A 15,798-nucleotide genomic window follows, 5' to 3' on the forward strand; every position below is an offset into this window, starting at 1 on the left:
TTGCAATGTGATCAGAGGACTTCCACAGGAAGCCCAGGGAACTGGAGAAGCCAGTGACAGACCATAGAGGTCTCCTGTGTCATGCATTCAATGACGGGGCTGCCCTTTAGATGTCAATCAAGTTTCTCACTTTTGCTGTCACTTCTTAGGTAATTAAATTTCATTTGGTTTCCTGTGATATCAGAGTGCAGGGATCTATAGGAATTATTCTAAGCAAATAGGAAAAGTTCAGTAGATTTAGTAGTAATGGATGGCACCCAACACAAAAGAGCTTAAAGTAGGCTATCAAGTGATCAAGTTTGCATTTTGTGAAATGTTCTGTGCTACTTCCATGTCGGTGATTAATTCCAAAGTTCTAGGCCAATTTGGAGTTTACTCTTTTTTATTTTTAAAAGAATTATTTACTTAATTCCACTTGTTATTATTATTTTTTAATTTGACCAGACAGAGACAGAGACAGAGAGAAAGAGAAAGTGAGAAAGCAAACCCCCAGGTACAGGACTCAAGCCGCAGTAGGCCATGTGGGAATCCAGCACCTTTAACCACCATGCCACTTGCTGGCCTGGAATTGACTCTTAATAAATAAAATTTACTTGGTAACCTGAACAATAACCATCTGGCATGAATATACAACATATGAAATAATTTTGTTTCACTAGGTTTATGAAAAGTTTTGGAAAAAGGATTGGCATTTTCTGCACACTTTCTTTCTCCTCTGTATACAAAACATAATTTAAAAATATTTTTATGTTCTTTTATCTGAATTCTGTTACAAATTTAGGTTCTTGCATTAAAATAAGTATTTTCAAATACAGGACTGCAAACACCTTCTTACAGCTGACTTTAGGATGGGACATTAAAGTGATTTCAAAAGGCGCACATCTGGGACCAGCAGTTAGTGTAATGGCTATGTCGCTGGACTCCTATATAGTTGACCGCGGTTTGAGTCTTGCACCTGGTGGCTTAAATTCACGCCGGGCATGTGTGCGTGCATGCCCAAGATCCCAAGAGGTGAATGGAGGAGAAGGGATTGCAGCGTGGCCATCCCTCTGGGGGGTGATTTCTCACTTTCTGTCTCTCTGTCTCTCTCTGTCTTTCTGGCGAGCGCACGTGTCCTATAGCAAAAACCTCTCCAAAAAAAAACCAAAAACAAAACAAAAAGGCACATGTCTGAATTAGTTTTAGTCATTTTTAGTTGCCTCTTATATAGGGAATATAGATGGTCTTTTCATACAATCTATTTCCCTATTTTTCAGGTGTCAAGAGTTTTTCTGTTTGGAAAGAACACAGCCCTGGGAGGAGGAGGACATCTGGACTCTGACAAATAGTTGTTGGGCAAATTGTGTAACCTCCTCGCAATTAGATTGAAAAAAAAAAAATGGGGGAGTAACGCCTTTTCTGTATAACAAAGATTATTATGAGGCTCAAGACTAGTAATGTATATGGAAGTCCTCTGAAAAACACTGTAGGGTGACAGTGGCAATAAATGTGTGACAATTTCAATGGTTCAAGTATCCATTCAGCTCCCTCTAGTGCTCCACGAATAGAGATGGAATAATTAGCTGTGGGGGGCCAGGCAGTGGCTCAGTAGTATAATGTGATGCCCTGTGAAGATGACCCACTGGGTTCTTGGTTCAAATCTGGAGGCCTTCCTGAGTATGCTAGGCATATGCTTGCCCATCATCTGGGACTGGCTGAAGGTTGGGGGGGACGTAGAACATAGCACCAGGACCCTAATGGGTGTGTTGTCTATTGTCTTTCTTTCTCTTGCCCAAGGCAGAAATAAACCTAAAGAAAATAATTTTGAGTAAGCGAATATGTACATGCACCTACCCACACACTTTAAAAATAACGTATTTAAGTATTAAAATTATTGAGTATCTTAAATTAGCTTACATTACAAAACATATATTTAGGAAAGTGGTCAATACTTTCAGCTATTAATATGTAAAGAGAATATTATCTGTATCCAGTGGTCCATAGTCAATAAAACAAAACAAAACTACCTCTCTTTAAGATCAGCATAGAAATATCACTTCTCCTGACTCCAATCAAGAGTTGTTTACCTACTTACAACCCTCCACTTACTCAAATCATCACTTGTGATAACCTGATTTTAGAGGACTGTCTGAATGAAGACCATGTTTTATAGGTATATTTACCTTTAGTTGTGATGAAATTGAGAAAATTTAGGACTTTTTCAGGATTAGATTTTTTTTTTTCATGGAGATATTTTTTCTGTAAGGCACGTGCACTTGCCAGAGACAGAAAGTAAGAAATCACCTCCTGGAGGGGATAGACATGCCACAATCCTTTCTCCTTTATTTTCCTCTTGAGATTTTGGGCACGTATGCATACACATCCTGTTTCAGTTTCAAACCTCTGGTTTGGGGACTCAAACTGCGGTTGGCCATGTGGGAGTCCAGTGATGTAAACATTATGCCACCTGCTGGTCCACAGAATTAGAATTTAATAATACAGCTTTAAGTAAGAATGTTACCTAGAAAGAGTTGGGAATAGGTACTAGGGGGCAGGGTCCTGCCATAACTTTCCGTGATCTTGGTCAAGTTACTTAACTGGGATGTAGGTGTGAAAGGGTCTCAGTTTTTATTTTTTGGACGCCTCCCCCTCAATGCCATCCATCCCATTTTCAAAGTGTTACATAGAAGAGCCCTGAAGGGAGATGTTCAGATGAGAGGACTGGAGAATAACAAAGGTTTTCCTCTATTACCTTTTGTTCACTTTCCTGTTGGGTTAGTATGGGATTCTGTTGGTTGTTTTTCCTTTAACATGTAGGCCAACCTTCTCAGGGACTGTGAGGTAGTTTCCATTTTTAAATTTTGAGACTAAAGAGAAAAATCACGAAAGAAAATATGAAGACCATATAACTAGTCAAGTGTTTACAGTTCATCTTTGGTAACTAGGGTGGAACCACTTGAGACCCTTGCCTGGCTTCTCATCTCTTTCCTATAGAGCACTGCTAATCTTATTCTCCACCAGCTGGGAGCTTTCCCTTTTTACCCAAATTTCCAGATTCTAGGTGACCGCCTTAGATCTTCTTGTTTATAAACTCTGATCTTCTCTAACTAGAAAGGAGCAAGGCTGTGGACATTTATAACAACATAGATTTTACATTTTAGGGGAGATACATCCACTTCCCAGCCATAAGGGGTCTTATTTACTACAGACATACTTTTAACCTCAATACTATACCACCTATGTCAAATTAGTAAACACATCAAGTAAAGAGAGGATTATTCTTTCCCACTGACAGGAACTGAAAAGAATTTATTGTTACATAGAAAGATCTATTTTGGCAAAATAAAGTTGCATCTTTTCCCTCTGGATTGGATGGGGTGGAATCAGAGGCACTTTCTATATTTATTTGCACTCTGGTGGGAAACCAGCTCGAAAAGAAGATGTCACACAGATGGAGGAGGTGGTCTTGTGAGCCTTGTTTACAGGAAGAAGAGGTATTCAAGAGATTCTCAAGGGAGAGCTCATCTTCAAGTCTTCTTTCAGGAGAGAATCCATTCCATCGTATCTAGCACCAGGAACACATACATGGGAAGAGTTGACCAGACGATCATTTTCCTACCCAGGGCTGTCCCTCCTCAGGAAAAGACCACACATGGCAGAGATAGACTAAGCTCATTATTTCAGCGCAAGTTCTTTTCCATATTCTAGATATTCTTATTTTGAAATTCAAAGCTAATAAATTTGTCTTGGCTATAGAGCATTTTAAATATAATAGTTCTACATTCATGCTGAAAGAAAAACTTGCCTTTACTTTATGTGACTGCAGGATCTCCAAAAACTATAGTATAACTAACAGTCTGTCGCAAGTGTATTGGATGTTTCAGTTTGCCAGACCTGTCATGATAAATTAATTACAGGATGTTGCAGAAATGGCAAAGCTCCAGCAGCATCTTGCATAGTTTAATATAGACCCATTTCCCCATTTCAATGTATTTGTGGTTAGATAAATCCTCAGAAATTTACAGCTGCTATAGACTAGTTTATTATGTACTCTGCCTGCACACATGATAAGTATAAGAATTTGATGTTCTTAAAGCACATAGATTTCACTGATATTTCTTTACCACTATGGAAATACTTAGCTGCTAAAAGTAGAATCTGAAGATACTTCTAAACATGAACTTTTGTACAATAGGAAGGGATGGTAGAAACTTTACTATGTTTACCCATCTTTCATTTACCTTAAATTGGAGACTTGTAGCTCAGAAAAAATTACATGGGAACAACAGAATGGCCCTGTGAACAAATTGAACAGAAAAAAATTAACTACTGATACTTAACTGAAAACACTGAAAAACCAAACTGATGTTACCAAGCTTTTCTCCAGGGATCCCTCTTCCTTTAGTCTCATGACCGCTTTTCGCAAGCTTCGGTTGCTTATTTTTACTCTGGTGACAAGTTATTTTCAACTTCTTGCTTTTTTTTCTGCTTTTAGATTTCACTTTTTCTTATTTTCATTAAGCAAACCATCATCATCCCAAGCAATTTTAAGAACTTATCCTTTGATGGGCAATGTGAATTATATTATACAAAGGTCACCTAAACAGAACATTCTTAAATTTTCTATTATATTCTTTCATGATTTCTGACTAGGCTTGAGTGATGACTTAAAAAAATGAACTAAAATAAGTAAAAATCAGATTGTTGATTACTCTTAGAAATAATATGAAAGTAAATAGTTGGACCATTTTGACCTAAGTGAAAAGTGAAACATAAATTATAAATGGTGTGTGTGTGTGTGTGTACATGTATCAATCATCCATTTACACATACATATGTATCTATTTTATGTCCTTTGTTTTTAGATTGAGTAGAAATTAGAATAGTAGATTCTTAGCAGCACTAACATTCTCATCTTTCCAAGATGAAAATTACCTATCCCGAATCAGTATAAGTTGAGGTGTTACATTAGTACTTTAGAAAACAGGGTGCACACAACATATGCTTGATGTAGATGTAAAGGGGATCATTAGAAAAATAGCATTCATTGTATTTACAAAACAAATGTTTTTATGTTATCCAGTTCCCGCCTCAGCTTAAAGTATTTCCTATTCACCTTAATAATTAGAGCAGAAGGATATGATGAATGAAGTACCTCATTACCAAGTTTGCTTCCTGGGTCTCTGCAGAGAGTAGCTGTCTGCTCTTGCCTAGTTAGTCCATTGTTAACCTTAAATGATGCTGACATTCAATTCTCTTGCAGATAATTGGGTCCATCCATAGATTGAGTTCTCCAGTCAACACAGCATTTGATTGACATGCTTCTTGATGTTTTTATTATCTCTTACATGACTGGAATGGCGCCTTTTCTGTTTCTTGAATAAAATGTTACTGTACATGCAATTAGTTTGGTTCTATAGAACCTATTTCTTAAGAAAACATAAGAATTACAATATGGAGTAAAGAGTTACTGAAATAATTAAGGGATAAACAAGTGGTCTATTTTTTATAAAAATAATGTCCACTCAGATATATTTTATTCAGGTCACTGTTGCATTACAAACATATTAGATTTTTCTAGTCTTTAAATGTGCTCATAAGTACATTCAAACTGCTTCTTTATTCCCTCTTGCTTGTGCTGTACTTTCCAACCATACGCATTTACTAACTTACTCTCCACAGCAACTAAGATGGAGTACTTCAAATATCATCCAGGGGAGTCGGACAGACGACAGACCTCCACTTACTGTTAGCATTGCCATATACTGGCCATGTGCATTTGGTCAAGCTACTTGACCTTGATAACTCTGATTTCCTTACTTTAGAGTAGGCAAGATTTTTATCTGCCTTATAGATGTAAAGAGCAAATGAAGTTGTGTACACAGTACAGTGAAGATTTGGGGGAATATTTTCTGTACTAAGTTCGATTAAGTAGAAACTGATGAAGTATGACTTAAAAAATCTAGATTGTTAAAAAATGTTTTCATAACTTACTTAAAATCCTGAGACTGAAATAATTTAAAGATATATGAAAGTGTAAGGTCAAGAATTTCTGTTACAGCTTTTAAAATTAAAATAGCTTTCTAATACTCTTAAATATATTCAATATGTTCATCCTGGGAAAATTAGTTTTCTATGTTTTAAAAATATACAGTGACTGAATGTAAAAAAACTAAAACAACTAAAAAATTTGAGTTAAATTTACAACTAAAATAACACTATCTTTATAGAACTAAAAATGGTAAGTTGTTTCCTACATAGATTCCTGGTGAAATTCCTAAAGGGAATGTACCTTAGTTTTTCTGTTAATTTAAAAATAAAGTTAAGGTCAAGAGTTTGCATTTAAATGACAGAAACTCAGTATGAGATTTCAAAATTACCAAAATTACCAGTTCATGTTTTAAATATTTTAAAAACTTGATTTTTATTCTCAGTTTCCAAGTCTTATTCATGGTGCAGTTTTGATACTGAAGAAATCTTAACCTTTAAGATGGAGTTGAATCAATGATTGGGAAATACATTTTTTAAAGAATTATTTTATTTATCATTATTATTAGTTTTTAGTTTGACCAGAGACAGACGTGGGTGGGGGCTGGGAAGTGAGAAAGCAAGCTGTCAGTTCTGGGACACAAACTGTGTACAGTCATGTGGGAGTCCAGCACCCTAACCACTAGCCACTTGCCAGCCCGGGAAATAAATTTTTTAAAATGGCTTGAAAATATTTAGATATAGAAAATTTGGTCAAATTGTTATTTCTTTGGAAGAAAGATATAACATGGGGTAAAATTCAGCAAGTTCAGAATAAAGTTAAAACAAAGAAAACCAATTTGTTACTAAGAAAATGTATAGTGTTGGGGCTGGCAGCCGGCATGATGGTTAAGGGGGCTGGACTCCCACATGGCCGACCGCAGTCTGAATCAGAAACCTGGTGGCTTGCTTTCTCACTTGCCCTCTTTCTCTCTCTTGCTCTATCCCTCTCTGGTCAAATTAATGAATAAAGTTGAATAAAATAATTGAATAAAGTTGAATAAATAAATGAATAAAGTTAAATAAAATAATTCTTAAAAAAATGTATAGTGCCACAAATCATCTGATCAATTCTGGTGACTTACTTCCTTGCTTAAAATCTAAACCCATTATTTGGAGGGCACTTTTATATCTCTCCACCCCATTTCATCTCAGAGAGTGTAGTTAAGGCATTTGATTATTCTATTTGTGAATATAACCTGAGACTGACTTTGCTAGAGGACAAAGAAAAGGACTGGGTTTTGAGTAGAATTAACTTTTTTTGGCATTTGCCTCAACTCTTACTTTTGTCTTTAGTAGCCCTCAGCAAATGTTTAGTGTCCTCTGACACAATTTTTCATTTTTCTTGATTTAAAGTATTTCTGCAACCTGTTGAAATTCTTTGTGATCAAAACTAAAATTAAAGAATCAACACACATCTCAAAACTATGAGCTTAAACTGCAGAGACACATATATTTATTGTTTAATTATCAAGTGCATTCACGAGACAAAAAACAAGCTTGCACATGGGTGACTCAACCTGGCTAGGCCCCACCGACCCTGCAGCACATCCAGCACAATGAAAGCCTGGCACTATCAGATCAGACTTCTGCAGGCTGCATCAGGCAGCAATGACAGTTACGACTTCTCAAATGCCTCCTTAAAAATGTTCTACACAGCAGGGGCCTGTGTAATAAATTTTTATGCCTCTATGACATGTGTTTTATGCCTCTATAACATGTGGAGATAGGAGAAAATATTTCACACTGGGTATACATCTGGGCAAAATTTATACCTCAATGCCTAACACCGTTTTTTCTCACTTTTTATTTTAATGGAATCAATTGTCTAATTTGGTAAATAAGTTTTTCTAATTTTATGTTAGTTTTGGCCTTCTTAGGGCTAAATATTTGATTGACAGACTTACCGTATTTGAGAAAGGAGAAGGTTCAAGAGAAAAACACAAAAAGATGAATTTCTCTATTATCATATCAAAACTTCTAAACATATAGTCACATAATAATGACAACATTATTTTGGAACCAAGGAAATAAATAATATAATGCAATAATTTAAAAACAAATATTAAGACAAATGTTTGAGAATAAATATTAAGTAAATCTATAAGTTACTTATACTTAAAAATAACTTTCTTAAAGAGTAAAGAAATTTGGAACACTGTTGCCAGTTCACTCAAAAATCACTTTTCATTTAGGAGTATCAAGTTACATATACCATTTATTCAAATGAAACACAAACTTTTTATTCTAAAAAGCAAATTGTTTTCTTTTAATGCCTTTGTTACTGATACCATTTTGAATACACAATATTCTAAAGGTGTTTATTTTTTAAATAAAGTTAATTTCAAAAGCAGGTACTTCAGATTTTGAACATAACATCACACATACAACCGCATTACAGATGTAATAATATTAAACGATTACTCAGCAGACATCCTAACAATGCAAATACTTTTTATTCACATTTGCTGAGTAGCAATTACGGTTTTCTCTTTACTAGTTTTCCAGCAGTGGTAATATAATTTTGATACAATTACTAATAATACAAGTAGCAATATTTTGACCACCTACAATCACAATGACTTACAACAATTAAACTCAAAGATCATACTGATTTTTCAACGCAAACCTTGCTTCTGGTTTTTACAGATTCTTTCATAAGGACAAGAAATAGTGGCTTCTTCTTTTCTTCCTTAGCATTTGAAAATTCTGAATTCTGAAGAGAAATTCCATATGGCTTAATTTGTCACTTCACCTTTGTACCTTTGGGTGTCTCTTTATTCTTTTTCAACCCTTTACTAGGGAGAAAAGAATACAAAATGTACTAAATGAACTTATATAATGTCTTCTAGTCTAACCAAATATTGGTGTGCCAAGGTAATATCACGGGTAATAAAAGACATCGCAAAACACACACACACACACACACACACACACACACACATGCGTGCGCCCAAAGCACCCATGACATAGCTTCTAGTTTGCCTCTCAGACAATTAATATCTCTTTGTATCATGAGCAACTATTTAAGGTCTGCACTAACATTAACAAATTAATATAAGCAAAAAAAGAAATAAACATTTCAAATACAGATAAAAAGAACTCCGATAACTTGTAGAAATTAAGAGGAGGCAATTAGCGTAAAGTTGGCCATTCGATGAGGAAAAACTCATTGCAGATGATGCTTCAGGGATCGTGACTAGAAAAGATAACCATTTTATTAAATGGCATTTTTAAAAAAGAGGTTTTTGCCTTAGGGTGCATATGTTTGCTGAAGAGAGACAAACACAGTGAGAGGGAAAGTGAGAAATCACCCCCCAGGTGAGATGGCTATGCCGCAATCCCTTGTCTTCCACTCTCCTCCCAGGATCTTGGGCATGCATGTGCATGCACACACGGAGTGAGTTTCAAGCCACCGGGTCCAGAACTTGAACCACTGTTGGCTATGTGAGAGTCCAGTGACGTAATTGCTACACCATCTGGTGTTCCCAAATGGCATTCTTACATTTAGTCTATGCCTATGTTTACATTTATATTTAGGTTCATGATTATATTTTTCAAATTAATCCAAAAATACTTCCTTTGATTTACCAAGATATTGACAGTTAACTATCCATCTAAACACAGCTTTGATGTAAAAAAAATTAAATCATTAATAAAAATCAAGAACCAATTTGCAAATGAACAAAAGATTTCTTACTTAGTGACCATGTAGTAGGTGTACTACAACTAGTGGTTTATAAGCTATTAGGGTTGAGCCTAAATTATTATTATTATTTTTTTATTTTTGGCCATAAGGATCATGTACTTGCTAAAGAGACAGAGAGAGAGAGAGAGACCAAGTAAGAAATCATCCCCTAGGGGGGTATGGACATGCTGTAATCCCTTCTCACTCTTGGGATTTGGGGCATGCACCCACGTGTGTCTGCTATGTTTCTCAAGCCACCAGGTTTAGGACTCAAACAGCAGAGTTAACCATGTGGGGACCCAGTGCCTTAACCACCATGCCACCTGCTGACCTGAGCCTGAAATGCTTTAATGCAGTTATTCACACAGCACTGACGAGTAACTGGACTTAGACAAAAACGTTACCGTCTTTTCTCTAAACAGAAGGATTTAACACTTGGTGGCCTGAAGAAAATAAACTGCAGCCTCAGAATGCTGGCAATCTGGTTTAGGTGGTAGTCGAGTCCGCTGACAGTTCCTAAGATAAATCATGGTTGGTACCTGTGGCTAACCATTCTGTCCTTTAAAAAAGCTCATGAAAGAGAGAGAGCACGTGTGAGAGAGAAAGAAAGCATTCCTTATAGGGGATGGTCATGCCAGAAGGCCCTCTCCCGCACTTCTCCCTCTCCTTGAGACTCAGGGCACACATGCACACGCACGTGCACCCAGCATGCCTTTCAGGCCACAGGTCAAGGTTTCTGGGACTCAGACTGCAGTCAGTCATGAGATCCAGCTGCCTTAACTACCATGAGACTGATTGGCCCCGCTAACTAGTCTCCAAGGGCTTTCTCTGGGAAAGGAGGATAGGAAGGCAAGAGAACGTATGTGATTTTAGAGACAGGTCTAATCTTGAAAAAAAATTATTTCACTATCTTTTAAAAGACATTTACACATGAAGAAGAAAAATAATTTATCAGTCCATGTTTCCTGATTTTAAGTTTGTTAAACAGAGCTAGCACAGATAGCCAGTGTACTTACGAGTCCTAAATATACTCATGTGAAGCTCATGAAAGCAACTTAAGTTGAGTATAAAAAGTACAAGTACAGTGAGCCAAGTTATAATATCACTAGGAGTAAAAAAAAAAAAAATACCATTGCTGTCACCTTGTGTGCACAGGGAAAGCATGTAAAACTTACCCCAAACTAGATTCAATAAAAATAAGAAATTTTTAAAGGTTCAAATGAACATTGGGCACAATTCACGGAGTCACCTTATAAATTCCTGCAAAGGACAGAGTTGAGAATAAAAAGAATCTTGGAGAAGAATAAGGTCAAACAAATGAGCAGAGTTGTTCATAATAGGGGGACGACAAAAAAAGAAGAAGAAAAACAGAAAAGGGAAGGGGGAGGGGACAAAAGAACAGCTGGAAATTAGTGAGATGGATCCTGCACGTGCAGAAGATGGAGGTCCAGTTAATCAGGTGGAGACTGCATTGTAAGAAGTAAACAGAGAAGCCGGGAGGACCAGAAGAGAAGCCAGGAGAGGGACTCCCAGGAGAAATTTAGCTAAAAAAAGCTGAAGTAGGCAGCAAAGATAACATCTCTAAGGGAAATGATTCAGACTTAGAAGAGGAAGAAACATATCAGACAGAAAATGATGAAGACTACCCATGAGAGGGAGAAAAGGGACAGAATAAAAGGAAGAGACAGTCAAGTGTATACCTCTGACAACTGGTCATTACCTCTGAAGGGAAAAGCAACGTGGCACACTGGCATGAAGAATGCTCAGAGCGTAGGGACCTGGCAGCTAAGAGACCGTGAGATTGCTGAAAGAAAGAGAAGAGGCCATCTAAACAAAAGATACAAGAATAAATGTATATCCTTTGCTGCTCTGGGGTGTCTTATAAAATACCTCCATAAGCTAACAGAGGAAGAAAACAAAAGTGAGGGAGGTTTTTAGGTACTTCAGATGAAAAGAGAAAGGAAATCCAGTGTAGCAGGATTATGAAAATGAATATGGACCTAAGTAGGTTAGTGTTTATGTGTATGTTATGTGTGAAAAATAAGATTCATAAAAATACTAGGTCCTACACTACAAAAATTGAAGAAATACTCTCTAAAGGTTTACAGATTTGTTTAAGTGTACAAATAAGCTGTATTAGAAAATTTCTGAACCAGCCTGGATGTGGTGCTTAAGGTGGCTGGATCTCACATGGCTGGCTGTGTGGTTCAAGTCCAAGACCCAGAGGCTTGAAGAACATGCCAGGAACAAGTGTATGTGTGCCTGAACTCACTAAAAGAAAAGGGAAATAGAAGAGAAGGGACTGTGGTGTGACCATTCCCCATGGGGATGTTCTCTCACTTTTCTTCTCTTGTTCGCTCTATGCTTCCCTTTGGAGAGCATACATGCCTCTGGCAAAATTAAAAAAAAAAAAAGAAAATTTCTGAAATCACTTTCATTTTGAAAGAAATGATAAGATAGGACATATTTTGAGTAGAAAAATTAGGCAATATTCAAAACAAAATGAAAGAAAACTCACAATCTCACTACTGAGATAACTATCTTTTTTAACTTTAAAATCTACCACAAACATCTATGTCTATAAAACTATTTCCATAATACAATGAATAATAGTATCGTACTCAATTATGTTTCATAATTTAACTATTTTTAGAAATAAAATTTTTTTCTTCTTTTTTTGGAGAGATTTTTGCCATAGGGCGTGTGTGCTTGCCAGAAAGACGGAGAAAGACAGAGACAGAAAGCGAGAAATCACCCTCCAGGGGGGATGGTCACGCTGCAATCCCTTCTCCTCCATCCTCCTCTCAGAATCGTGGGCATGCACGCACATGTGCCCAGAGTGAATTTAAGCCACCGTGTTAAATTTGAGTCCAAGACTCAAACTGGGGTCGACTACATGGGAGTCCAGTGAAATAGCCATTATGCCATCTGCTTGTCCCTTTTCCTTCAATTTTTAAAACAATGTTTGAAGGAGTAGCATTTTAATTGAATCTCTCCATCTACAGTTGAGTATTTTCCTACAATGGGTTTCTTGAAGTAGAACTGTTAGGTCACTCTTATCAGCAGTGAATGAAGTGAACGAGGGAATAAGTTTTGAAACTTGTTGCCAATTTGTGAGAGAAAAATACCATCTTATATTACTCTTTTAATTTCCATTAACTTGACCACTGGAAGATAATTTTTCGGTGTTTATTGCCATTTATATTATTCCTTTAAGAAATTCTATTAAGAATACTTTAAGAATGTCCTCTGCATACTCTTTGCCAATTTTTCTATTGGTGTCTTTCCAGCTTGGACTACAGGTGTAATACCATGCCTGGTTCTTTTTAAGACGTGTCTTGTTTTGTTACTGAGGCCACTCTTCAACTGTTGCCTCAGCTTCTCTGAATCACTGGGATTATAGGCACACACTAAAAAGCCCAGACTTTAGATCAAACTGGGAACTGAACCTGGATCCTCCATGTGATATCAGCCTATAGAGCACAGTGTCTTACCAGGGCTATGCTGGATAAGCCACACTGAGCTTTTTATAATGGTAAGAGTACTGAACATGAAATTTTTTTCCTATCTCAGGCCATTTTTCTTTTAAAATTTTAATGTTTTTGACATGCATAATTTTTTTTTTTTAATTTTGCCAGAGGAGAGTCAGCAGATGTGGTGGTTAAGGCACTAAACTCCCACATGGTTGACTGTAGTTTGAGTTCTGTACCCAGCAGCTTCAAAAGCATACTGGGCACATATGTGTGCATGCCCAAAGCCCCAGAAGAAGAATGGAGGAGAGGGGACGTGGTGTGACCATCACTCTTCCGCAAGGGTGACTTCTCATTTTCCCTCTCTCTGTCTCTGTCTTTCTCCCCAGCAAGAGCACATAAACTGTGTCAAAACCTTAAAAAAAAATTCGCCAGAGGTCACATGTGTTTACTGTAGAGAAACAGAAAGAGAGAGAGAGAGACAGTGAGAAAGCGCACCCCCTCCCCCCATGGGGCATGGTCTTGTCACAATCCCTTCTCTTCTGTTTCTCCCTCCTTTTGAGATTTTTGGCACACACGCACACAGATATGCCTACTGAGGTTTTGAAGCCACTGGGTCTAGGACTTGAATCGCAAGGTCGGCCATGTGGTATCCTGCCACCTTAACCACCACACCATGGACTGGCCAAACATGCATCATTTTGAAGTTTCTATTATTTAAATGTAAAAAAAATTGTTTTCGAATGTATCTTGATTCTGATGTCAAGATGAAAAAGCCAAGCCTTAATCTGAAATTATATAACTACTCATCTACAAGTTTTCTGCACAATTAGATTTTACTTTACTCTTATTTTAAAAAAAAAATTGCCAGAGAGTCACCAGGGACAGAGCAACCTACAGAGAGGGAGGGGGAAAAGGCACTCTGATGGAGTATGGTCATGCTGCAATCCCTTCTCCATTCTTCCATTCCCTCAGGATTTTGGGCAGGCACCTGGTATGTTTTTTTTTCTTTCTTTTTTTTTTTTTTTTTTTTTTGTGGGAAAAAAAATGCGCTCGCCAGAAAGACAGAGAGAGAAAGAGAGATAGAAAGCAAGAAATCACCCCCCAGGGGGGATGGCCATGCCGCAATCCCTTCTCCTCCATTCTCCTCTTGGGATCTTGGGCACGCACGCACACACACCCGGTGTGAGTTTAAGCCACCGGGTTGGGGACTTGAACCGCAGTCGACTACATGGGAGTCCAGTGACACAGTCATTACGCTAACTGCTGGTCCCAGCACCCGGTATGTTATTCACCTGCTGGGATTAGGATTAGAACTAAGGTCAATCAAGTAGAATCTGGCTCCCTTAACCACCAGACAGAGCTGGCCCAGATTTTATTTTTTTTTACAATTAAAATCTAAATATACTTAAGAAAATGCTGAAACCAGAAAGTGACAAACTCATAACTGTGGACATGAATAGGGCTGAAATATTCACTTTCAGCAGACGGTAGAGAAAACAAAATATAATAGAGGAAACAAAACCTGGCATATGGGGATTTCTCGCTTTTCTTATACCCCACCTGCCATTTGAACATGAGGGCATTTGAACACATTTTTCTACTGGCTTGACTCAGTAGAAGAGATGGCCTTCTCTTTCTGTTTTAAATGGGCCCAGGGATTATTACTTGAAGTGGCTTCTTCTCAAGAAGCTCTTTCCTCTCAGTTTGCAAATATTGTCATTCCCCTTTTAATAAAAATCTATATACCCATATTTTCTACTGGTTACTGCCCAATTTTTTCTTTCTTTTAAAGTTGTGCTTCTTGAAAATAAGACTGTTCTGACATTCTTTTCCCTTTGAGATGAAGACAATGATCTAATTTATGCTTCCAAGATTCTCCACTGAAACTACCTCCCGAGGTTACAAATGGCCTCCTGGTTGCAAATTCCAAAGGGTACCAGTCCTTATTTTATTTCCCTGTCTCTCACATTTGTTACTGATGACTAGGCCTTCTTAAACCTTTCCCTATGAATGGTTTGATGCAGTTTTTTTTCTAGTCCTCTTACCTCAATTAGTGTGACTTTTCGGCCTATTTACTCATTCTTCTTCACCTGGATGTACATTTTATGTCCTCTGTCCTCCCGGCTCTGTTCTTTGCTCATTTCAGAACTAGAAAAAGAAAGATCAGAAACAAAGAGTGAATAAGAAAACTGTTATAATAGCCTGGATGAGGTTTTTGAGCTATGGCACTGGCAGTGGGAACAGACAGGGGACAGATGGGAGGATCTGAGAAACAAAAACATGTGAGAGGAGTATATGAGAGATTATATATGGGGGTGAGAGACAGGGACTACTTAAAATAATGTTGGAAGATAAACCTTTAGCTAATTGGGCTTCTTCTCATCCTTTTTTTTTTTTTCTTTTTTTTTTTTTTTTTTTTGAGAGGTATTCACTATAGGGTGCATGCGCTCGCCAGAAAGACAGAGAGAGAAAGAGAGATAGAAAGCAAGAAATCACCCCCCAGGGGGGATGGCCATGCCGCAATCCCTTCTCCTCCATTCTCCTCTTGGGATCTTGGGCACGCACGCACACACACCCGGTGTGAGTTTAAGCCACCGGGTTGGGGACTTGAACCGCAGTCGACTACATGGG

At 37.5% G+C, this 15,798-nt stretch overlaps 1 protein-coding gene and 1 long non-coding RNA gene across 3 annotated transcripts in view; both read right to left on the reverse strand.

The window, feature by feature from the left end:
* Positions 1-3,335: 3,335 nt before the first annotated feature.
* Positions 3,336-5,440, reverse strand: LOC114007061 (uncharacterized). Its single transcript, XR_003548721.1, has 3 exons — positions 5,135-5,440; positions 4,221-4,275; positions 3,336-3,544 (listed from the first exon to the last, which is right to left on the reverse strand). It is a non-coding gene; the product is annotated as an uncharacterized LOC114007061 (long non-coding RNA).
* Positions 5,441-8,206: 2,766 nt separating this feature from the next.
* The window catches only part of AHI1 (Abelson helper integration site 1), a 220,541-nt gene continuing 212,949 nt past the window's right edge, over positions 8,207-15,798 (reverse strand). For both annotated transcript variants that reach the window (XM_014586221.2, XM_027770239.1), the window contains one exon: positions 8,207-8,804. The gene's annotated coding sequence lies outside the window, so the exon portion shown is untranslated. The remainder of the gene's footprint in view (positions 8,805-15,798) is intronic.

This window comes from Tupaia chinensis, unplaced genomic scaffold, assembly GCF_000334495.1.
Source record: "Tupaia chinensis unplaced genomic scaffold, TupChi_1.0 Scaffold000117_2, whole genome shotgun sequence".
In the NCBI taxonomy this organism is placed as follows: Eukaryota; Metazoa; Chordata; class Mammalia; order Scandentia; family Tupaiidae; genus Tupaia; species Tupaia belangeri.